We start from the raw sequence: 25744 nt of genomic DNA on the forward strand, positions 1-25744 counted from the left end.
ATTGACTTCTTGGAAGGACCTGTTGTTCTTTAGTCCAGCCCTTTCTTCAGTCACTCAGTTCAGTTGCTCAGTCGTGTCTGACTCTTTGCGACCCCATGGACGGCAGCACGCCAGGCTTCCCTGTCCATCACCAACTCCCGGAGCTTGCTCAAACTCATGTCCATTGAGTCGGTGATGCCATCTAGCCATCTCATCTTCTGTTGTCCCCTTTTCCTCCCGCCTTCAATCTTTCCCAGCATTAGAGTTTTTTTCCAAGGAATCAGTTCTTCGCATGAGGTGGCCAAAGAATTGGAGTTTCAGCTTCAGCATCAGTCCTTCCAATGAATATTCAGGACTGATTTCTTTTAGGATGGACTGGTTTGATCTTGCAGTCCAAGGGACTCTCAAGAGTCTTCTCCAACACCACAGTTCAAAAGCATCAATTCTTCAGCGCTCAGCTTTCTTTCCAGTCCAACTCTCACATCCAGACATGACTCCTTTCTAACCTAATCCATAGGGAGCGTCTACGCTCACCACCACAGACTGATTCAGACCCTTAGTGCCTGCCGTGCGTCACCGTCACTGGGCTTCTTTCACTGGGTTCCCATCCTGTGGTGGAGCTAAATTTGCCAGTAGCTTGAAGGGGCAGAACGAAGAGCAGCCAGACCTGAGATGATGGAGAAGCTGGATAATTACCCTTCAAGTCAATGAGCTGCCTGACTTAACTGGAATCTCGTATGCCGTCGTTGTGAAAGTTCTCACCCAGAACACCAGAACCTCCCAAGAAACATATGATAATCAATTAGAGGTTTAAGCCAAGGGGGGGCCTATTTCCTTCCTGCTGGAGCTAGATTTTTATATTTATAGAAAGTACTCTAGAATGTGTGCCTTTCTCAAAAAGTTTAATTCCCTGAGTTCTAAGAAGGGGAGAAACAAACAAAAGCCCCTGCCATTTAAAAGAGAGACCCAGATATTGTTTGATGTGACTGGCAATGACACCAGTGGTGAGTGCTTCTTTGGTTATAGTGTGGCCAGTAGGGCTGCTGATTAATGTTTCTCTTCTCCTGGTGATTTTCTGTTAATCTTGATTAAAGGAAAATTCCACCTTTTGTGATCAGCTTTCTAAAACTTGAAAGTTCAGACTTGATATACATTTTAAAATGCATCAAATCAGAAGGAAAGATTATGCATTTAGCATTTTACATTTTCTTAAGTGTTTGTTGTAAACCTTTTGGATGATTATAAAGAATTGTTTTTAGTATAGCTTCATCGATATATGTATATCTCACATTTGGATTTTAATTGTATGTAGTTTTGTAAACAACTTTCAGTGGCTCAGACTGTAACGAATCTGCCTGCAATGCAGGAGACCAGGTTTGACCCCTAGGTCAGGAAGATCCCCTGGAGGAGGGCATGGCAACCCATTCCAGTATTCTTTCCTGGAGAATCCCATGGACAGAGGAGCCTGGTGGGCTACAGTCCATGGACTCACAAAGATCCAGACACGATTGAGTGACTTTCATGAAATACAATAACTTTCTTACATAATATAGTATATGACAAGCATTTCCTTTTTTCAGTAGATATTCTTCTAAGGCATGCATTTATAGCTGTGCAATAGTTTATTATATAACTATAGCATAATGTATTTAACCATTTATTTAATCTAACCCCCATGGGACTGTCTTCATTTTTTCACTATTATAAATGAAGTCACAATAACTATCTGTGCATGTATTTCTTTTTCTCTGGTTCAAAAGAGTAATTTGAGGTTACCTCAAGCCATAGATTTCACTAGACACGTAAATATGAACAGATTTTCCAGTGGTATTTGCCAACTGCCATCTTCTCTTATATATTTCCTAAAATGTTCACTGCTTGCCAGGAAGCTCCACTGTGATTCTCTGTGGATATCTTGGCAAATTAAGATTGGAGGCCAACTGTGCTGGTACTGTAGACGCTGCAGCAAAAGCATGAGGAAGGGGGGATATGAGCCAACCTTTGTATTTCCAATAGCAGCAGCAGCTCCTTCAAGTTCTGCATATAACTGAGATTCTTATCTTACCCTATCAAAGAGTTGAGCCAACCATAACTAATGCAAGACATTTTAATTATTAGTATTGGGTTATATGGAGTGCTTGTGTTCTTTATTTCTCTTACCATCTTATCAATCTCTACTTTTGCAACTGGTCCCAAATGGTGTCTCCAAATCTCTGGCATTTTGCGTTTCATGGGTGAAATGGAAATGAAGATGATATCAGCAGTGATGGAATGGAATGAACTTTTCATCCAGCTGAAAAATCACCCTGAGCTACTGAAATATAACAGCATACATCATAGTCAAGTTGTCAAAGGGGGATATTTCACAGCTATGACCTCACAGCTATAAAACATAAGCTGTGTAATGTGTAAGGAAACCCAAGACAACCTTTCCAGATTTTTTTTAACTAATAAGATTACCATATGGAAAATAACTTTAACCAGTTATAATAATCTAATTTAAAAAATACTTGGAAATCGTATAGACTTTTCCATTTTCAAGGGCTGAAATTTTGTAGTCATTACCTGTGGCAGCATAAAGTCATTTGTTCTCTCCACATCACATGCTCAGCCCAAGAGTGTCCAGGTTAGAGACCGAGTCTTTTTGCACTTTAGTGTTTGAGGTCCATCCCTGCCTGCCTTCTCCTCCATTGCTCACTGGACCCCAGCAGCAGGTGGGATCCAGTGAGTTAACTCCCAGCCGACCGTAGAGCTTTGCCAGCAGCTGTCAAAATCAGTCCAGGGCAGGCTTTAACACAAACTATCCTTTTGACCTTTCCCCACACAGAACTCACATCCAACTCGAACAATTCATCAAGGACTTTTGATGGCAGCTCTGTGAGTTTCTAAGGTTACTTTAGAAATCCCATTGTTTCCTTTTATTGAAGTGTCTTTGTTTCTTTTCAGAGTAAATCTGACATTTTTTTTTTCTTCTTTGCATCTCAGGTTTCTTATTTATGATTAAGAAGGCTTATGGAAAAATCAACAGTGCTAAAATCATTTGATGATTTACGTAAACACTCTCCAGTCATTATCAGCATTCCCGCTACTACTGGGTGAGTACTTTCTTCCCCATTGTGGAAAAGCACAAGCTGGTTTAGGTGACCACTAGTGAGGAGGGAAAGGGTGAACATCATCTGGAAATTGTTGTACAAGGAATGTCAAAGCTTCAGTGAAATTTTCAATAAGCAGGTTTTTTTCCACTTCAGGTGTTACGACATAGACGTTGCATCTGATGCGAAGAGCTGACTCATTGGAAAAGACCCCGATGCTGGGAAAAACGGAGGGCAGGAGGAGAAGGGGGCAACAGAGGATGAGATGGTTGGATGGCATCACTGACCCAATGGACATGAGTCTGAGCAAACTCCGGGAGATAGTGAAAGGCAGAGAAGCCTGCATGCTGCAGTCCATGGGGTCGCAAAGAGTTGCACACAACTGAGCGACTGAAAAACAACGTTGACGTTTTCTGGTGACGTGTGTTCCTGAAGGGTAGATTATCCCTATTTCAAACCTTGTGAAGACTCCTACGTCCACACCAAGGTTTACATAAGTGTCCAAAGGGTGTACATTGCATGACCACACTTAACTCCTATGTCCAGTCTTCACTGTATCTTGTTTTCTGTTCTGTCTCATGGTTGTTGCTTAGTCTCTGCCTTTGCCATTGGCTCCAGTATTAAATGCATCCTTTCCCATGGTTTCCTCCAAAAACAAAAACCCACTTAGGAACATTATGTAAGACTTTCCTGAATGTTTGGGGAACTGGAGGGGATTTATATTGCAACAATGACTGGCATTCCTGGCGATAAAAATCCCTTGGCTCCTTTACCTCTCCTCTTAATTTTTCTCTTTGCTCATTTGCTGAGAATGCTCGCCTGACTGCTGCCCCCCAACATCTCCCATTTTCTTGTGCAAGGTCACTGGCCTCCCTTCAGTTCTTCCACAAAGGACACTGGGCCAGATGTATCCCTTGACCCATTTGAGGATTTCACTGAACCTTTGACATGTTTAAAAAACTATTTCTAGATAATATTCAACCTTGTCCCCATGCTCTCTCTAGAGAAAAGCAGGGAACAGTGCTCTATTCTCAATCAAGAGACACTTCATGAGAGTCAGCACTGAAGACCTAGTAAGTATTTACTCCATGAATCTTGCTTTACTTTCTGGAATTTTTGTCTCAGTCCCCCACAATTTGTTCTTCTATTAATTCAATCCCTCATAGATAATAATTCCTCAAAATTGAGCCAAAATCCCTTTCCAGATTAGTAGACACGAGTATCCTCAGTAGACGTATTGGAGACCAAGCTGGATACACTGGTGCAGAGTAAATCACCACTCAGCTCCCCAGCGGGGATCTCATCAGTTCAGCAACAAAATGATTGATGGAGTCAGACAGGAAAATGTGCATTTTTGCTGTCCAGAAAAATAATATATAAAAATACATCACTTTTTAATGGACATAGGGGAGGTGAACAATTCTATCTGCTTAACATACGAAAGTGGCAAACTCTTACTTGGTAATCACTAAGTTATCGCTTTCAAAAACGATCTGTTGGCTTGCAATTGCCACCAAATTGAAAAGGAACAAAGACAAGATCTGTGAGCTGTAGCTGGAGTTGGGGAAGAGCAGAAAGGAGGAGGAAACTGAGATGGCTGGAGATGAATGTCTCACCTCTCGGAAAACCCAGCAGTGCTATTGAGCGTCCCCATAATTATTGCTAACATCTACTGAGTTCTTCCTATGGGCTCCATATGCAATGTCTCATTTAATCTCAAACCACCCCATAAGGGAGGCTCTATATTTGTCTGTCAGAGAGAGGTTAAGTAGCTGATATTCAGATTCACCCAGGCAGTCAGGGCAGAATCTGGCTCCACAGCTGGTGCCCTTGACCTTCGCATTATATTGCTTCCCTAAAAGGCCCAGGAGGGAATTTTCTCTCCCCACATAAAGGTGTATAAGAATCACAATGACAGTGACCAGTAGGATACCTTTTGTGGGCCACAGAGCATTGTCTTGCCTTACAGAGGATACATGTAGAAGTGCTGTGAAAAAAGGTGAAGCATTAGACAACTATTGCTGCACTTATCCCTATGCTTGTCATTTTAGTGATAATAAATGCTGCTTTATCTTGACACTCTCTGCCTTCCTATTAGGTAGACAAAGAAGTTATTATTCAACCCATTTTACAGATGATGAGAATGAACATTCCAGAAGCCTTTGCATCTTGAAAAGAAAGGAGGTTTGGGGTCGTCAGAGCTTTATTTATGCACTGGCTGCGCTGTTAACTGGCTGCGGTGCCTTGGGCAGGTTATGTGCCCTCCGTGGCCTTTGTTCGCAGGTACAGAGGAGTATTCGTATCTCCTTCTAAGGCTATGGTGAGGGGCAGAGAGAATGAGCTTCAAGCGCCAGCCCCAGTTTCAGGTGTTGTTCTCTGTGCCCCAAAGGTGCGGTGTCGTCTTTCTCTTGGGTTTGAGGGGAAATGAGCTCCCTAACTTCCAACCATGATGGCTTCCAACAGGTCAGAAGCAGGAGTCAGTAATCAGTTCCTTACATGTCCCTTGCAAACAAGATGATAAATTTCCCAGTTCAGTGATCCACCCAGTTACCACACATCCATTCAGGAGAGAGGAGCAGAGAAAACCCAGAGAGGACGGAGGGAATACTCCTCCAACCAGGCTGATGCAAAAACTGAGATAATGCATGTGAAGACCCTGAGCATGGGACCTAGAATAAATTAAGTGTTTAATGAAGATCTATTCCTTTCCTTTCTGTTTTTCTCACTAAAATCTAAAATCTAGGGCCCTCTGTTGACTTCAGTAAGCATCATGTGAATCAAACACATTTGCTTTCACTGTGAACAGACCATTCATGCATCTGGGAAAGGTTTAGCAAAATCCTCCCCACAAATCAGGTAACGAGCTGTGTACAGTGACTCTCTAAGAATATCCAAGACTTTTCTCAAAAACATTGCTGTAAGAAGTGCCATTGTATTGCAGTCTCCCACATTAAAAAAAAAAAGTTTAAATATTTTTCTCCCCTGATTCCCATCCACTCTTTTTTTTCCTCCTGGAGTAATTTAAAGCAAATCCTAGATGCTTATATATTCCACTTATAAATAGTTCATTATGAATTACTTACAGATAAGGACTTTAAAAAGATAACTACAATACCATGCCTTACGAAGAAAATTAATAATAATCCCTTACTAGGGCTTCCTGGGTGGCTCAGTGGCTAAAGAATCTGCCTGCTGTGCAGGAGACACGAGTTCCATCCTGGGTTGGGAAGATCCCCTGGAGGAGGGCATGGCAACCCACTCCGGTATTCCTGCCTGGAGAATCCCATGAACAGAGGAGCCTTGCAGGGTACAGTCCACAGGGTCACAAGGAGTCAGACACAACTGAAGCAACTTTAATAATCTAATACCCATTTATTTTCCAGTTTTCTCACTTGTCTCAAAAATGTCTTCTTAGAGTTGACTTGCTTGGGTTACATTCTTTCCTTTTAAATTTCATTTGTCTTCTTAGCGTTGACTTGCTTGGATTATATTCTTTCTTTTTAAATTTCATTTCTCTTGTTTTTTCTCCCCTTCCTTATTCTAGAAACCACTTAGAGAGAGGATCTTTCAAAAATACATAGGGACAGTGAAACAAATTAATTCCACAATAAGTGAGAAAATATGGCAAAAGGGTGAATACAAGTAGAAAAGACAGATGGAGCCAAGACTGGGTGAGGACGCAGAACACCTGCTGTGAAGTTTCATGAGCCTCCCGTTTCCTTTTGCGTTTTCTAGCAGACATTATAAAGAAGACACATTCACATTTGTGGGACTCAGAGTTGATAGCTCACAATAAAATTGCTTAGGACAAGCAAGAGTTGAGAGGCATTTTCCTGTGGAACCGGACAAAGGAACATTGAGTAATCAGAAAAACCATGTTCTCCATAGACCTCCACGTTCCCCTGAAATACAAGAGCAATGAGTTTCATGAGGATTTTTTAAAATCACATCCTGAGTATTCTAATGGTACAGTCTAGAATCAACTCCCTTAGAGCATAAACATTTCTTGGAGTTCAGTCATGACCATGTCCAGATCTCTATAACAGCTGCCTCGTTGATCTTTCCTAGAGCAGCTCCTCATCTCACCCAGCCAAGCCTCCCTGGTGAAGGCCCTACAGGCTGACCTTCCTAAGGGACCACTTTCAGCCTGTTGCTCCCTTGCTCAGGGCTCTCCGGTTTTTCTTATCACCCACTGCATGTTTCAAGTTTCTCTACTGCAATGATGCTTCTCAACTTACTCTGCTGGTGCTGAGTGAGGAGAGAATTTGAAGAAAGAAGGTTTGCTTAAGAGTTTCAAAAGCATCAGAGAGACAGAGGAAAATGAGAGCCTAGGGAGGCCCGTGGATTTTGGTCACTGATTGTTCATGGAGTGATCTTGAAGAGAACATTTTCCGAAAAATGGCCAAGGCAAGACAATGCCTAAATTCAGGACCATAGTGTTTAGCGCTTAAACCCTCTTGGCTTGTTTTGTGTAGGCTTTGCCTTTGTGATCCTAGTGCCTAGATTCCAGGCCCAGACACGTCGTTACTTTGGACAAGTCACCTAATCTTGCGCTACCTCAGTTTTCTCATCTGTAAACTGAGGATAATGCAATGTCCATCAACAGATGAATGGATAAAGAAGATGTGGTACATGTATGCAATGGAATATTACTCAGCCATAAAAAGGAATGAAAATGGGTCATTTGTAGTGATATGGATGAACATAGAGTCTGTCATACAGAGTGAAGTAAGTCAGAAAGAGGAAAACAAACATCATCTATTAATGCATGTATATGGAGTCTAGAAAATGGTACTGATGAACCTATTTGCAGGAACAGAGATGCAGATGCAGAGAATAGATTTGTGGATGCAGGGAGGGAAGGAGAAGGTGGGACATACATACGCTACCACTCGTAAAGTAGCTAGCTAGTGGGAAGCTGTGGTGTAGCACAGGGAGCTCAGCTCAGCGACCTGTGATGACCTAGAGAGGTGGGATGGGGGAGTGAGAGCAAGCTCAAGAGGAAGGAGATATGTGTATACATACAGTTGATTCACTTTGTGGTACAGCAGAAACTAACACAGCATTGTAAAGGAATTATGCTGCAATTTGAAAAAAAAGAGAGAGAATTTGCAAACTCAAAAAAAGAGTAATACTTCTCTGCTGCTGCTGCTGCTCTAGAGCATACTTACAGAGAGACTGAGTGAGCCACACAGAGGAAGCGGTAGATGTCATCTCCCAAGGTTGAGTGCCGTGCCTCTACCTAACACAGCAAGTCTTAATGTTTATTACAGTCTGCATCCCTTATATTTTCAATAATATAGCAAGAGGAACAATTGTTAAGGTTAGTTCTTTCGATTAAAAACTATATTAAATAGTTACCAGGGTTTGAGGGGAGGAGAATGGGGAGGGAGAGGTTGGTGTTTAATGGGTTCAGTTGCATTTCTGGATGATGGAAAGTTCTGGAGATGAATAGTGGCAGTGACTACACAATAATGTGAATATACTTCATACCACTGGATTATACACTCAAAAAGAGTGAGACTGGTGGAGGCTATGTATATTTTATCACAATAAAAATACCATAGGTAATATAGGCTAAAAAAGAATACAATTTAATTAACTCATTAGAAAATGCTTGAGAATGCATAAGCAGTTATACAACTGTAAACTTTAAAAAGCTTACTAACTCACTGACTCTCCAAGAAGAGATTTGGTCAGTGATATTCAGCAATAAGGAGCTCTTTCTAGTCACATGCCTTGTTTTAAGGTCTATAAAGAGGTACGATAAAAACCCCAGGTCACACCAGCAGATGGGCCCTCTGATACTGTTGTAAGATGTGGAAATGGGACTGGTTTGAACATATTGGAGATTTTCAAACTTTATTGTCTGTAACTCTATTTGCATTCAGCCATGACCCATGTTTCCATGAGATCATCTTTCATCAGATCATATTATTTGTGAAATCTAATTTTCAAAGAAACAGATCCAAAGCCATTCTTTGGCCACATCAAGGTGTTCAGTGGGATGGCAGAGTCAAGGCGTCTGGTCCCACTTTTCTTTTTGAAATCCACTGAGCACGACTCAAATAGTTCTTGAAAGTTAGAAAGGAAAATATACATGAAACTTGAAAACAGCCCAACTCCTGATTAACGCAGTCGGGTTGGGTTTGGTTTAGAGCGGAGGCTGAAAGGAAAGGCAGGACTCTCAGAGTTCAGGTAACACAGAGCCTGCCTGAAGTGGGCCAAGAATTCTCAGGAGAGAAACCATCGGTTTCCGTGAAGGGTGACATCTGTGTCTACGAAGGTGAATTTGGAGGTGTCCCCGCGTCACGTGAGAGGACTCAGAGCTTAAAGAGGAAGTGAAGAAACATGCTATCTTGGCTAAAAGGCAGCACAGGAGAGTGGGCGATGGTCTTGCAGCTGAAGGGAGAGGAATGCTGAGTGCCTCCCTGTTGACCATCAAGCTAGCCAAGCCTACTACTTCCTGTTGGGTGGGAGGCAAAGCTACAGGGCAGAGAGAAATCCAAGTGGATGAGTGACCTAGCTCACTTCTCTGTACTCTCTGCCTTATCATATTTTAGAAAATAGTTCACCTGTGTAAGAATAGTCCATATAAATTAATGAGAAATCTCATAGAAATATGAGTATTAATGCAAAAAAGTTTGTATGGCCCATGATACAAATATACTGAGAAAAATCAATAAATGGATGAGAGGGATTTGGCAAAAGGCAGGTTAACATTCCAGAAAATTAGACCAATTATAGATACAAATGGTAGAGGAACATTTTTCCATTAAAAATGTTTAAATATGGCTATTCTGAATAATAATTCAAAGAAGAGCTATACTGGCTCAAGTAAGAAATAGTTAAATTACAGAAGTGATTTTTAAAAAGAGAAACTCCTTAGAAAGAAATAAAGAGTAGATTTGGAAAAAAAAATAAATGAGAAAGAATATTTAAATATTTGAAATGATTATTGAGAAAATTATGGATATGGGAAGCAGGAAAAAGAATTTCAACTTTCCTACAAATCTTGTCTCTAATAAAGGAAACAGAAAAAATATTCAGATATAACAGAGTAAATATTTCCTTAAATAAGTAAGGCCTAAATCCATAGTTTGAAATAGGCCCAGCTGTTCCAGGAAATAAGAAAAAAGAAGGATCAGCAAAATCAACACTGAAACATGGCTTAGCAAGGCTCCTGGACTTCAAAGATAAAGGAAAGAATCTAGGCCTTAAAAAAACATCAAACAGAAATAAGAGGGAAAATATAACTTTGGTTATAGGATTTTTCTTAGCAATATTAACTGCTTGAAGGTGATGAAAAAATGTTGCCAAGTTCTCAGAAAATGTGTGACCCAAGAAATTTTTTACCTAGTCAAGTTGTTGTTTCATATTTCCAGGCATGCAAAAGGGCCAGGAAAAAAGAACTTCTGTATCCTTTATTTAAAAAAAAAAATTACTGGAAGATGTCAATCAAGAGATGAATGGAATAGCTACGGTGGTAAAGAGAGCAAACAGTAAATCGAAGACATGGAAGCAGCCCTAATGTTCATTGACAGATGAAAGGATAAAGAAGATGTAGTATATATACAATGGAATATTAGTCAGCCATAAAAAAGAATGAAATAATGCCATTTGCAGCAACATGGAGGGACCTAGAGATGATCATACTAAGCGAAGTAAGTCAGACAGAAACAAATGTCAAATACCGTATGATATCATTTATATGTGGAATCTAGAAAAAAGAGGTACAAGTGAGCTCATTCACAAAATGGAAATAGACTCGCAGACATCAAAACACTTATGGTTACCAAACAGGAGAGTGGCAGGACGGATCAATTAGGAGGCTGAGATGAACACACACAGTAATATATATAAAATAGATAACCAGCAAAGGCCTACTGTATAGCACAGGGAACTATTCTCAATATTTTATAATAATTTATTAAGGAAGGTAATCTAAAAAAGAATATATATATATTTATATGTTTATATATATAATATATATAAAGATATATATATATATTATATATATAATATATATAAAGAATATATTTTTATATATATATATTTTATATATAATATATATATATAACTGAATCACTGTGCTATATATACCTGAAACTAGCATGACATTGTAAGTCAGCCATACTTCAATAAAATAAAAGATTGGGGGGAAAAGGCATAAGTTTAAGCAACTGTAGGAATTATGATTACAGAATATAGTATAATGTAGAAATAATGATAATAGCAGTAAGGCACTAGTAATTGTGAAACAAACCAAGAATGAGAGATAGAGGGAAAAGCAGTGGAAGCATGGTTTCCTCATCTTTTATAGCAGTCTCCAAACTTACCATTTAAAATGATAAACCAAGTGACAGGTGTCAGTGTATTATTTAAAAGTACAAAGGTAACAGCCAGCAATGTTAATGATGATAATATTATAATAAACCAAAATTGGGCAGTGTAGGATAGGCAAGATGGAGTAGGTGTAAGTGTAGTAATTGTCTCATCATTTTTTTTTTTAAAAAGTTTTTATTTGGCTGCAGTGGGTCTTAATTGCAGCATGTGAAATTCTTATAGTTCCTTGACTAGGGATTGAACCCAGGTCCTGTGCATAAGCTCAGAATCTTAGCCACTGGTCCACCAGGAAAGTCCCACGTCTCATCTTTTGTAGCAGTGACTCATCAGGTTCTATTTAAGTATTTTAAAATATGATAATAATATGTAAACTTACAAAGTAACAACTAAAAGATCTTAGAACAGACTATAAACCTTTAGAATGATCAGAATGAAAATGCGCACACAATAAAGAAATCAAGGACCATGTAGGAAAAAATATATATGTGCATGTCTTTAATTTGTGTGTGTGCAACATTGCAAAGGAAAAATGCAGTGAAGGATGATGGAACCTAACATTTCTCTCACATCAAGTATAAACCTATTGAAAGAAAAAATTCTAAAATCAGATTACAAAGCACAGTCCAAATATATGCTATTCTCAGACAGAAGCTGCTAAAATCATGCCAGGGAAATGCAGCAAAAGAAGCAGGGTTCCTAATACTGTGTTAGTTCAGGGTGAATTATGCAAAATTATTAAAGATAAAGAAGGATATCTTACAATGAAAAAGGATATAATACATAATGAAGCTCTAATTTTCATGAATCTTCATGTATCAAATATCAAAGCATCAAAAGTCATAAAGCAAGTGCTACTGGAAATATAAAGAGAACTTAGGAAGAACTTGCTGATAGAGGAGCATTTATTCTCTCATCCCATGAGAATAGGAAAAAAAAAATGAGAATAAACTGGGCTTAAACAACAGAATTAATAAGATAGATGTAAGCAGTAGACACAATCTGTTTTTCTAATTATGTCACCAAAATGAAAAATGCATTTTCTTTTTAACTACAATATTTAAAGAAACTATGATAAAGGAATCCTCAATAAATCCCACATGTTGAAAATGTGTTGAATGGAATATATTCTCCTAGCTTAATGTAAAAAAATATAAATTAATGATAAAAATAGGCAACAATAAACTCTGTTGTTGTTCAGTCACTAAGTTGTGTCCAACTCTTTGCAACCCCATGGACTGCAGCATGCTAAACTCCTCTGTCCTCCACTGTCTCCTGGGAGTTTGCCCAAACTCATGTCCATTGAGTTGATGATACTATCTGACCATCTCATCCTCTGTCACCGCCTTCTCCTATTGCCTTTGATCTTTCCCAGCATCAGATCTTTTCCAGTAAGTTGGCTCTTTGCATCAAGTGGCCAAAGTACTGGAGCTGGAGCTGGAGCTTCAGCATCAGTCCTCCCAAAGAATATGCAGGGTTGATTTCCTTTAGGATTGACTGATTTGATCTCCTTGATGTCCAAGGGACTCTCAAGAGTCTTCTCCGGTACCACAATTCAAAAGCATCAATTCTTAGCCTTCTTTATGGTCCAACACTCACATCTGTATATGACTACTTGAAAAGCCAGTATAGCTTTGACTATATGGACCTTTGTGGCCAGAGTGATGTCTTTGCTTTTTAATATGCTGTCTAGGTTTGTCATAGCTTTCTTTCCAAGTGTCTTTTAATTTCATGGCTGCAGTAACTGTCTACAGTGATTTTGGAGCCCCATAAAGTAAAATCTGTCACTACTTCCACTTTTCCCCCTTCTATTTGCCATGAAGTGATGGGACCAGATGCCATGGTCTTAGTTTTTTTAATGTTTAATTTCAAGCCAGCTGTTTTCACTCTCTCCTTTCACCCTCATCAAAAGACTCTTTAGGTCCTCTTCACTTTTACCATTTGAGTGGTATTATCTGCATATCTGAGGTTGTTGATATGTCTCCCAGCAGTCTTCATTCCAGATTGTGATTCATCCAGCCCAGTATTTTGCAAGAAATACTCTACATAGAAATTAAATAAGCAGGGTGACAGTATACAGCCTTGTACTCCTTTCCTAATTTTGAACCAGTCCATTGTTCCATGTCCAGTTCTAACTGTTGCTTCTTGATCCACAAGTTTCTCAGGACACAAATAAAATGGGCTCTGTAAGAATTTTCCACAGTTTGTTGTAATCCACACAGTCAAACACTTTAGCATAGTCAGTGAAGCAGAAGTAGATTTTTTTTTTTAATTCCCTTGCTTTCTCCATGATGCAACGAATGTTGGCAATTTTATCTCTGGTTCCTCTGCCTTTTCTAAATCCAGATTGAATATCTGGAAGTTCTCAATTCATGAACTATTGTAGCCTGAAGGATTTTGAGTATAAACTTGCTAGCGTGTGAAATGAGCACAATTGTGTAGTAGTTTTAACATTCTTTGGCATTGCACTTCTTTGGGATTGGAATGAACACTGACCTTTTCCAGTTCTGTGGCCACTGCTGAGTTTTCCAAGTTTGCTGACACAGTGAGTGCAGCACTTTAACAGCATCATCTTTTAGGATTTTAAAGAGCTCAGCTGGAATTCCATCACCTCCACTAGCTTTGTTTGTAGTGATGCTTCCTAAGGCCAACTTGACTTCTCACTCCAGGATGTCTGGTTCTAGGTGAGAGACCACACTGTTGTGATTATCCATGTCATTAAGACATTTCTTGTATAACTTTTTTTTTTTTTTTTTTGTATTCTTGCCACTTCTTCTTAATCTCTTCTGCTTCTCTTAGGTCCTGTTTCTGTCCTTTATCAAGCACATCCTTGCATGAACTGTTCCCTTGATATCTCCAATTTTCTTGAAGAGATCTCTAGTCTTTCCCATTATATTATTTTCATCTATTTCTTTGCATCATTCATTTAAGAAGGCCTTCTTATCTCTCTTTGCTATTCTCTGTAACTCTGCATTCATTTGGGTATATCTTTCCCTTTCTCCAATAAACTCTCCTATCCAGAAATTTAAAAGCCAAACAGAAAGAGCAGAATCTCCCATGGACAAAGCATGGATAAAGGCATCACTCATCTCATGTCAGTGAGTTGTTATGTCACCTGCTGGGTTTACTATTTCATTTACTAAGCTTCTCTTCTTTCCTGCAAAAAAAAAAAAAAAGCAAGAATAAAATTAATCTCGTCAATGTCCTTTTTCTAAACTAGAAATTTCCTAATACGCATGCACAACTGCTGTACTGTGTTCATCCTAGTTCTTTATTTGTGTTAGTCACTCAGTCATGTCCGACTCTTTGGCACCCCATGGACTGTAGCCCACCAGGCTCCTCTATCCTTGGAATTCTCCAGGCAAGAATACTGGAGTGGGCAGCCATGCCCTCCCCAGGGGATCTTCCTGACCCAGGGATTGAACCTGGGTCTCCCACATTGCAAGCAGATTCTTTACCATCTGAGGCACCAGAGAAGCCACAATTCCTTATTTGGGTGTGTGAAATTTATTTAGAATTTAATTGCACTTACCATGTATTATAAGAGAATAAACTATTTTAAAATTCTTTACTTGAATTACTGCCTCAGTTTCAAACAAGCAGGCTTATTTCCTTAGGTATTAAGACCCTGCCAATAGCCAATTGGAGCAGCCTGACTTAGGAAGCAGGCAAGGTGAGGCTGTCATCAGCAAGGTGGACCTACCATTGTACTAACTTTGGAATCAGGGGTCAGAACTCCTGGGTTCTTTTCTGTACTTGGCCTGCCTTGGCTGTGCGCTGATGAAATGTCTGTCCTCCTCTTCTGTCCTGTATCTGTTTGTCCTTCTCACCTCTAGGCTGTGTTTCTGCTCTTGGAAACCACAGAAGCTTGGAAACTACAGATAGCCCCCTCCCATTTTCTTGCTGGATATCTAGCACTTGACCCACATGACAGTCTGTTGGATGAATAAGCTGTCATGAGTCTGTGCTTTCCTGACTCACTCAACACTCTGCCTCCTCACTTCTCTGGAAGGAACTGGGTGCCTTGCTGGCAGAGCTAAAGCCAGCTGTGACTTGGAGACACTGTCCAGATTCTCTCTTCCAGGGATCTTCACCTAGTATCGAATAATTACCCTCTTCTTATATCTTGGCGTACGCACACACTTCTGTTGTTGTTCAGTTGCCAAGTCATGTCCGACTGCAGCCTCGTGGTCTGCAGCTCTCTGGGCTTTTCTACCCTCGCCATCTGCTGGAGTTTGCCCAAGGTCATGTCCCTTGAATTGGTGACGCCATCCGACCATCTCATCCTCTGTCGCCCCTTTCTCCTCCCGCCCTCAGTCTTTCCCAGCATCAGTGCACGTACTACTCAGGTTTTATATTGTTTCCTTTCATCTGTGTTTACATGTAAGTAAATGGTAAGAAAGTAATATCTGATTGAGGGGAAAAAATCAAGTAAGCACGTGGTCCTTGAAAAGTCACCTCATTTCTGCACACTGTACTTGGTCCCAATTACTTTGTCAAAACCTGGAGTCAGGGAGAAGATTGAAGCATAGTCTCTGATGAAATTTATGGTGTTCACCGCAATGTTCAAACCAGCCTTCAATATTTGGGGGAACATTCTTTGTAGTGAAATCACCCTCATGCAGTATTATGTGTGATAATGGTGAAGGTCTACTTTCTTTACAAAGGCAGCAGCTCTTGATATTTTTGTTCAGGTATCGGGGATACCAGAAGTACAAATAGATTCACATGTGTCAAGCATTAACTTGTGCATTCAAAAGGCAGGCACTGACAAGACTGAACTCATCAATTCCTTTGTAGTTGTTTGCAATGGTTCACAGAGCAAAACTTCTTTGATCTGTTTCTCCTTTATGTACATCACAAACATGGGGGCTCACTAGAGCCATCAACACTAGATGACTCAGATGAATACCTACTTTGAGAGGACTAATGTAGCTCTCTTCTGTAACCCGCTCTTTAATGAATTCTAGAAGAGATCACATCATTTTGTCAGGAATCTTGGAGATCCCATTCAATGCACAAGATTTCACGCATTTTCAATTTTTGTATGAAATTTCTTCCTCTTGCCACAATACAAATATGCAATAGGACAGGAGGCTCAGAGTAAACAAAGGCTTCTCAGGAGCCAAACCCAAACATTTCAAGACGTTTCGAGAAACAGTTCTCACATCCAACTGCATAGCCTTCTTTTGTTGAAAGGTTGGACAGTTCTGATGGTTTGAATTTGAAAAAAATAAATTGCACACACACCGTGAAGTGTATAGCCACTGTATCATGAACCCTAAGTAATATATTTCTGCTCCCATTTTCTTTCTTTAACATGGCTTACCCCCAGTATATGGATATTTCTCTGAGTTGATGTTGAGTTGTGCTGAGTTAACTAACTCAGCACAGCCTGTGTAAGTGCTGTGACAGAAGGTAGCTTTTAACAAGCAGCTTCTTTGTCCCAGACTCTTTGCTAATACATGAAGAAGATAAAAATTAGAATATTACTAATTTGCAACCCCTAATGAACTTAGGCCTTGAGCATAAACAGCTTCTAATTTCACCGAAAGAGAGACAACCAAATATTATATGCAACCTGTTGGAAGCACTAACACCACCCGAGAAGAATTCTAGATCTAATTACAGGAAACCCAGAGGACACAGGGCCATGTTAAACAATATCCAAGAATTCAGTCAACACAATGCAAGCTGTGGGAAATTCTACAGGATAAGTGTCCAGTTTTCTTCAGTCAGAAATTGCATGGGAAAAAAAAGTTGAAAGCAGATGTAAAAATTAAAAGAGACTTAAGAGATACATAACCAATTGCAGTGTAAGGACATTATCTGGAAAATGACTCCAAACAATAAACAAAAAAAAATTAAAATTTTGAGATAATTATAAATTTAAAAACTGATTATATAGTTGATGATGTTGAAGAATTATTTAAAATTTTTAAATGTGATAATAGTAGCCTGGTTTTATTTGTTTTAAAAGAATCTTTATATTTTAAAGATATATACTGAAATTTTCAAATAAAATGATATGTTTTCCAGGCTATGCTTCAAAATAATATGCTGTGGGGTGGAGGAATGGATTACAACATAAATGAAATAAGATTGGCTAAGTTAATAATTGTTGAAGTTAAGTGAGGTACATGGGGATCCTCTACTATTATATCTGTTCTTGCAGATTTAAAAAAATTTTCATACTAAAAAGAGAGAGATTATTGATGAGATTAAGTTTTTAATGTCATAAATTTAAAGGAGATGAGCCAGGATTTGAACAAAGAAAATTTTAGTCTAGAATTTAACTTTTTTAATTTTCTACTACCTCAAAAAATATCTTTAAGGGTGAATATTAATTAAGCAATGACAGAGCTGCACAAAAACAGTTTATTACTTCTGACCTCTCTATTGATACTCATTTCAGTCTAAGAACTGAATTTTGAGAACTGAGTGTTTTTCTGCATCTTTTGTTTGAGCTATAATAATGCTTCTATATTTATTTTTTCTGCAATTCCTCTTTCTCCAAGGAAGAGCATCCCATTTTCCTAGAGGATGCATACATTCCTGGTAAAGAATGTCTCACAAGACAATAATTATTTTCAAAGGAAATTTAGCCCCAAGCTTTTACTTTGCCTAAAAGGTGAAATTTAATCTCAGTCATTTTACACTTCTATGTTTCATTTAAGGATTTTCTAAGTCAATTCATGGTAGACTTGTTGACTTCTTTTCCTCCTTCTCACTGGAACTGTATTCAAAGTCTGGGTGCCTTAAGATATCGGGGCATTGGGAGAGCACAGGTGAAGTGTCTAGTCTTGTTTGCCTTCTATCCATGGGGAATCTGCTACTGTATGCTTTAGCCATATTGGTGTCCAGACATTGGCAGATATACATATGTAAGAGCTCTAGTCCCTCATCTGGTCTCTGGCCAAAGTCCAATCAGATCATTGTGCATCTCACTTGCTCCTTCAGGTCCCCTGCCTCTCACCGAGCCCAGCTCCCTTGGATGCTCTTCTTCACCACTAAAGCTGTCTGAGCACCCACTGCCCAGACCCACTGAACTGCCCAGTCTAATCTAGCGCTGCTCTGTCCCCCTAGGGGAGGAGGAGCTCTGCACCCTACTGCTCTTCTAGGATTCACTCCAGAAACAAGACAAGATGTCCTCCACTCTCCTGTCCTCCAATTGGCCAACAGTTCCAATGTTCTCCTTGTAGATTTTGACCTCAGGAGAAAACGGACTGCATGAAATATCCCTTATTAAACTCTCTTAGTATTGCTTTCCTTTTATTCTTTGTTCTTCCTCTCACCCAAGGAAATTGTATCTAGTATCCAGTGGGCAGAAAACTTGCTCTGTCTGCTCATGTAATCTTTCAACTCTTGTCTCACATCTGGACCTCAGATTTTGAGGCTAAAAGCTAAGAATTAACATTTAATTTCTGTTTTCTGCAATCAGCTGTGACCTTTGTGGGCAATAGATTATCCGTATCTATATGGCTAAATGGGGCAGGGTCATGGGTTAACAGGGAATACTCGAAATAGACCATAGCTGTTGACACATTAAAACACTGTCTTGTCACAAGGGGATAGTAATTGTACTGAATGGGCTGCAGCAGAAGTCCATAAAATCTGGAGTGCTTTCTCTTACACAGCTACTTCTGAGGGAAAGTGATTTCAGTTTGTTCTTTCCAGTATAAGCTGCTATGACTACACCATTTTTTTTTTTTAATTTTAAATTTTGGAGTATAATTGCCTTACGAAATTCTGTTAGTTTCTACTGTACAACAAAGTGAATCAGCTCTATGTATACATATATCCCCTCCCTCTTGGACCTCCCTCCCATCCCACCCCACCATCCCACCATCTAGGTCATCATAGAGCACCAAGCTGAGCTCCTATACTACACTGCAGGTTCCCACGACCTATCTAGTTTATACGTGCAAGTTTGTATATGTCAAACCTAATCTCCCAACTCAGCCTGCTCGCTCCTTCCCACCTTGTGTCCACGTATCTGTGCTCCATATCTGCCCCTCTATTCCTGCTCTGGGACTAGGTTCATCTGTACTATTTTTCTAGATTCCATATACGTGCATTAATATAGAGTATTTGTTTTTTCTCTTTCTGACTTACTTCACTCTGTATGACAGACTCTAGATCCATCCGCATCTCCACAAATGACCCAATTTTGTTCCTTTTTGTGGCCGAGTCAGCATGTGTAATCATATTGCTGAAATGTCAAGTGGTTAACCACACTTTGATTTTAATGTTTTGATGTGAAGAGTTGAGAGTTAATTCAGTGATTTCACTGAAGCTATGGGCTTCCCTGATAGCTCAGTTGGTAAAGAATCTGCCTGCAATGCAGGAGACCCTGGTTCAATACCTGGATCAGGAAGATCCACTGGAGAAGGGATAGGCTACCCACTCCAGGATTCTTGGGCTTCCTTGTGGCTTAGCTGGTAAAGAATCTGCCTGCAATGCAGGAGACCTCAGACCTCAGTTCGATCCCTAGGTTGGGAAGATCCCCTGGAGATACCCAGTCCAGTATTCTGGTCTGGAGAATTCCATGGACCATATAATCCATGGGGTCACAAAGATTCGAACATGACTGAGCAACTTTCACTTCATCTGCAGTGGAAGCTCAGAGTCTTAACCACTGGAATGCCAGTAAGTCCCAAGCCAGTATTCCATTTATAAATGTATCACATCTTTATCCATTCATCTGTCAATGGACACTTAGGTTATTTCCATGTCCTGGCTACTGTAAATAGTGCTGCAATGAACACTGAGGTACATATGTCTTTTTGAATTATGGTTTTATCAGGGTACATGCCCACTAGTGGGATTGCTGGGGTTACATGGTAGTTATATTTTAGTTTTTTAAGGAACCTCCATATTGTTCTCCATAGTGGCTGTATTAATTTACAGTCCCACCAACAGGGCAAGAGGGTTTCCTTTTCTCCAAACTCTCCAGCATGTTGATCAGGATACAATGTTTTAGAGTAGGTCTCTGGAGCCTGTTTATCTTGCTTAACTGAATGCTCTGGCTTGTGAGCCTCATGGTAACTCCTCATTTCCTCCTCTCCTCAGCCCCTGGCAACCACCATTCCACTCTTTGATTCCCTGAGTTTGTCTGTTTTAAATACCTTTTATAAGTAGAATCATGCCGTATTTATCCTTCTGTGACTGGTTTATTTCATGTATTTTATGTCTTCAAGGTTCATCCATGTTGTCATATCTGGCAGGATTTCCTTTTTTTAAGGCTGAGTAATATACCATTGTATATAAATACCAAATTCATCTGTTGACTGGCAATTAGGATGTTTCCACATCCTGGTTATTGTGAACAGTGCTGTAGTGAACACAGGAGTCCTAATACTCCTGTGTCCTGATTTCAGCTCTTTTTGATAAATATCCATAAGTGGGATTGCTAGATCACCTAGTTGTTTTAGGGTTTAAAAAAATTTTTTTTTGAGGACTTCCCATATTATTTTCTAAACCTGCTGCCCTGGTTTTCATTATAACTGACTGCGGGCAAGGGTTTCATTCCTCCACGTTCTTACTGTAAAGCACCCTTTGTCTTATTTTGGAAGTGTTGTTTAACCGCATCCTCTGTTGAGAAGTGCAGATGTATAAACTCCAAAGCACTTCTGTGGGTATCTCAGTATCAGGTTGCAAATCTATAGTACGTCCAAATTAGCCATTTGATCTTGATTCAAAAGCAAACAGTTCCATAATCACAGTATAACCCCTCTCACCCTGTCTCGATACCACTTGCCTATAAGGAAAGCTACATATTTATTTATTGAACAAGACAAAGCTCCCAGTTCCAACTAGAGAAAGAAAAGGTCAAATTGCCATGTCATGATGTAGTCAAAGACTAGTGTGAATAACTTTGAGGTGACATCTATGTTATAAAATTATTTAGAAGAACAGGGGAGTCTTAAGCAGTTGGAATGTCTTTAATGACATTGTCATGGAAAGAATGCGAGTACGTTGGCAAAGTTAATTGTATGGGGACTGCTTTTAGCCATCGCCTCAGAAGGTCCAAGCAGGCCTGAAATTGGTGGGAACTCAGAGCTTGTGCCCTTAAAAGAAGAGAACAAAGCGGGGGCAGAATAATGGAACTGTTGTTGCTGGAAGATATGGGCAGAAATTGTCAACCTCAGATCCTTTGGTTTAGGACAGAAATTATAAGAAACAGGAATAACCTACCCCAGAAGGCAAAGAGCATATTCCCACTGGGCTCTGATGTCCCTAAAAATTGTTTCCAGATGCCTGACTTCATGGAAGGGGAGAAGAAGTGCCAGAGAGGAAAGGGGGTGGGAAGGGAAGGTATGAACCAACAACAGAAAAATAATGAGAGGAAAGTACCTTATATTTCCTCTGAAGAAATCACATTTTTATTTTTTTTCTTTTTAATTTATTTTTTTTATTGAAGGATAATTGCTTTACAGAATTTTTTTTTTTGTTTTCTGTCAAACCTCAACATGAGTCAGCCATAGGTACACATATATCTCCTCCCTTTGGAAACTCCCTCCCATCTCCCTCCCCATCCCACCCCTCTAGGTTGATACAGAGCCCCTGTTTGAGTTTCCTGAGCCATACAGCAAATTCCTGTTGGCTGTCTAATTTACATATGGTAATGTAAGTTTCCATATTACTCTTTCCATACATCTCACCCTCTCCTCTCCTCTCCCCATGTCCATAAGTCTATTCTCTATGTCTGTTTCTCCATTGCTGCCCTGTAAATAAATTCTTCAGTACCATTTTTCTAAATTCCATACATGTGCATTGGGATATGATATTTATCTTTCTCTGACTCACTTCACTCTGTATAATAGGTTCTAGGTTCATCCACCTCATTGGAACCGACTCAAATGAGTTCCTTTTTATGGCTGAGTAATATTCCATTGTGTATATTCCATTCTGTATATGTACCACAACTTTTTTATCCATTCATCTGTCGATGGACATCTAGGTTGCTTCCATGTTCTAGCTATTGTAAATAGTGCTGCAATGAACAATGGGATACACATGTGTGTCTTTTTCAATTTTGTTTGCCTCAGGGTGTATGCCAGGACTGGGATTGCTGGGTCATATGGTGGTTTTATTCCTAGTTTTTTAAGGAATCTCCATACCGGCTTCCATAGTGGCTGTATCAATTTACATTCCCACCAACAGTGCAAGAGCATTCCCTTTTCTCTACATCCTCTCGAACATTTATTGTTTGTAAACTTTTTGATGATGGCCATTCTGACCAGTGTGAGATGATAGCTCATTGTGGTTTTGATTTGCATTGCTCTAATAATGAGCGATGTTGAGCATCTGTTCATGTGTTTGTTAGCCATCTGTATGTCTTCTTTGGAGAAATGTCTGTTTAGGTCTTTTCCCCACTTTTTGATTGGGTTGTTTGTTTTTCTGGCATTTAGTTGTATGAGCTGCTTGTGTATTTTGGAAATTAATCCTTTGTCAGTTGTTTCATTTGCTATTATTTTCTCCCATTCTGAGGGTTGTCTTTTCACCTTACTTATGATTTCCTTTCTTTTAAGTTTAATCAGGTCCCACTGGTTTACTTTTGTTTTTATTTCCATTACTGTAGGAGGTGGGTCATAGAAGATCTTGCTTTGATTTATGTCAAGTGTTCTTCCTATGTTTTCCTCTAAGAGTTTTATAATTTCTGGTCTTACATTTAGGTCTTTAATCCATTTTGAGTTATCTTTGTGTGTGGTGTTAGGAAGTGTTCTAATTTCATTCTTTTACATGTAGCTGTCCAGTTTTACCAGCACCATTTATTGAAGAGACTCTCTTTCCCCCACTTATATTCTTGCCTGCTAAGCTAAGTCGATTCAGTCATGTCTGACTCTGTTCGACCCCATAGACGGCAGCCCACGAGGCTCCTCCGTCCCTGGGATTCTCTAGGCAAGAACACTGGAGTGGATTGCCATTTCCTTCTCCAATGCATGAAAGTGAAAGTGAAAATGAAGTCGCTGAGTCTTGCCCGACTCTTAGCGACCCCGTGGACTGCAGCCCACCAGGCTCCTCCGTCCATGGGATTTTCCAGGCAAGAGTGCTGGAGTGGGGTGCCACTGCCTTCTCCTATATTCTTGCCTCCTTTGTCAAAAATAAGGTACCTATAGGTGCATGGGTTTATCTCTGGGCTTTCTATCTTGTTCCATTGGTCTATATTTCTGTTTTTGTGCCAGCACCATACTGTCTTGATGACTGTAATTTTGTAGTATAATCTGAAGTCAGGAAGGTTGACTCCTCCAGCTCCTTTTTTCTTTCTCAAGACTGCTTTGGCTATTCTGGATCTTTTGTGTTTTCATATGAATTGTGAAATTTTTTGTTCTAGTTCTGTGAAAAATGCCTTTGGTAATTTGATAGGGATCACACTGAATCTGTAGATTGCATTTTGTAGTATAGTCATTTTCACAATATTGATTCTTCCTACCCAGGTCCTACTCCTCTGTGCTCTTGCCTCCAATGCCCACATCTATTAGAACTAGTGTGCTTTCTTTTGTGGCAGCTCTCAATGACCTTTTTATATATTCCATAGACACAGATTCTGCCTAGTTGATCGTGTAGATTTAACCTGCAGCTTGTACTGCTGGTGGGAAGGTTTTGGGTCTTCTTCCTTAGCCACACTGCCCCTGGGTTTCAATTGTGATTTTATTTCCACCTCTACATGTGGGTCGTCCACTGGGGTTTACTCCTGAGGGTGCCCTGGAGGACTTGGGTTTGCCCCTGTGAGGGCCAGGTATGGAGATGGTATATGGGTCGCAGGGGTTCTGGCAGCACCAGATACTCAGGGGAGTTGGTGGCCAAGGCAGCAGGATGGGGAAGCCTGGTGAGCTGCCATCTATGGGGTTGCACAGAGTTGGACACAACTGAAGCAACTTAGCAGCAGCAGCAGCAGAAGGGTATGGCAACCAGTATTGGCCAACGCACTCCAGTGTTCTTGCCTGGAGAACCCCTCCCTGACAGAGAAGCCTGGCAAGCCACAGTCCACAGGGTCCCAGAGAGTCAGACACTACTGAAGTGACCCTGCGCGCAAAGTCGCAAGACTTCTTTTGCCTGTGGCAGCTCTGCCCCAGTGAGAGCTGATGGTGAAGGTAGTGCAGCTGCTTGACTTGTGGAGACCCTGGTGGCACCAAGTGTGCAGGGACACAGACTGCCTCTGCCGCAGGAGTTATGGCCCTATCAGAGTCTTTTTTCAAGCATCTCGTAGCTGGTGATCAGAAGGCCTCTTTGGCCAGTCTTTCTCCGTAGCTCCACCCATTCAGGGACTTAGAGGGCTCCCTTGCCTGGGGTCCTTTTCTGTTGTTTGGCACGTCAGGCACTTAAAGAGGCACCCTGCGTGGGGTCCTACTCTGTACTTTGGCGCATCAGTCACTTAAAGGGGCACCCTGGATGAGGTCCTACTTTACAGATCTGAGCGTCAGGCACTGAAAGGGGCACCCTGGGTGGGGTCCTAGTCTGTAGTTCAGTGCATCAGGCATTTGATGGACCAGCCTCTCTATTGTTCAGCTGCGGATTCTGGCGTGTGGGGGGAGAGAGGCTATGGTGATGGCTCCACCCCGTACCTGTGACAGCAATATGGCCCTGCTTCCATGGCTGCCAGGCTTTCCTCCACAGGCATTTCCCACCACAGTCTCCTCCCACACATCCCCTCAATCCGTCTCTCTTCAGTCAACAGCAGCCCTCACCCCGGGATTGCTCCACAATCCCTAAACTCCAGTTCCCAGCCTCTGCGCCTTCCAGGGGATCTACTTCCCTGTCTGGGGTATGTATGGCTGCAGCAAGGACTGTCTGAGTCTCATTCCATTTAGACTGCCACAGATCAGCTGTTTCACTAGCCTTAAATGTTTCTCCTCTGACTCAGACAGTTGCCCCAGTGTGGGGATCGGACCCCTGCTTCAGTTCCCCCACCTGCCTAGGGCAGGCCCAGTCCTACTAACACTCCTGTTTTTCCCTCTAGTTCCTTCATTCTACCCAGTTTTGTGTGGGTCTTTTCCTCTGGTCAGGTACTCCTGTCCGCTCTCAGCTGGTGTTCTGCGTGCACTTCTGTGTCTGAAGGTGTATTCCTGATGTATCTGTGGAGAGAGATGTACTCCATGTCCACCTACTCCTCCGCCATCTTGTTCTCTCACATTTTATTCTTACCAGAATTTGATTAGAGAAAATTCTTCTTCTGAAACAATTGGTACAACTATTTTTATGTTTGTGATTTTTTAATCTTGGCCACACCGCACAGCATGTGGGATCTCGTTTCCTGACCAGGGATCACCTCTGCGTTGGCAGTGTGAAGTCCTAACCACTGGACCTCCAAAGAAGTCCCAGGTACA

General features: G+C 40.6%; 1 protein-coding gene across 4 annotated transcripts in view; it reads left to right on the forward strand.

Moving 5' to 3' along the window:
- The window catches only part of LOC147361480 (uncharacterized), a 327323-nt gene that overhangs the window by 254498 nt on the left and 47081 nt on the right, over positions 1–25744 (forward strand). For 2 of the 4 annotated variants that reach the window (XR_015137982.1, XR_015137983.1), the window contains exons 4-5: positions 2965–3074; positions 3228–4144. The gene's annotated coding sequence lies outside the window, so the exon portion shown is untranslated. Of the gene's footprint in view, positions 1–2964; positions 3075–3227; positions 9997–25744 lie in introns of those variants that run through there. The other 2 variants (XM_086329148.1, XM_086329147.1) reach the window with 1 other exon arrangement.

The sequence above is a fragment of the Bos grunniens genome, chromosome 12 (assembly GCF_055505025.1).
Source record: "Bos grunniens cultivar Pamir isolate PY7600 chromosome 12, Bosgru_T2T1.0, whole genome shotgun sequence".
Lineage (NCBI taxonomy): Eukaryota > Metazoa > Chordata > Mammalia > Artiodactyla > Bovidae > Bos > Bos grunniens.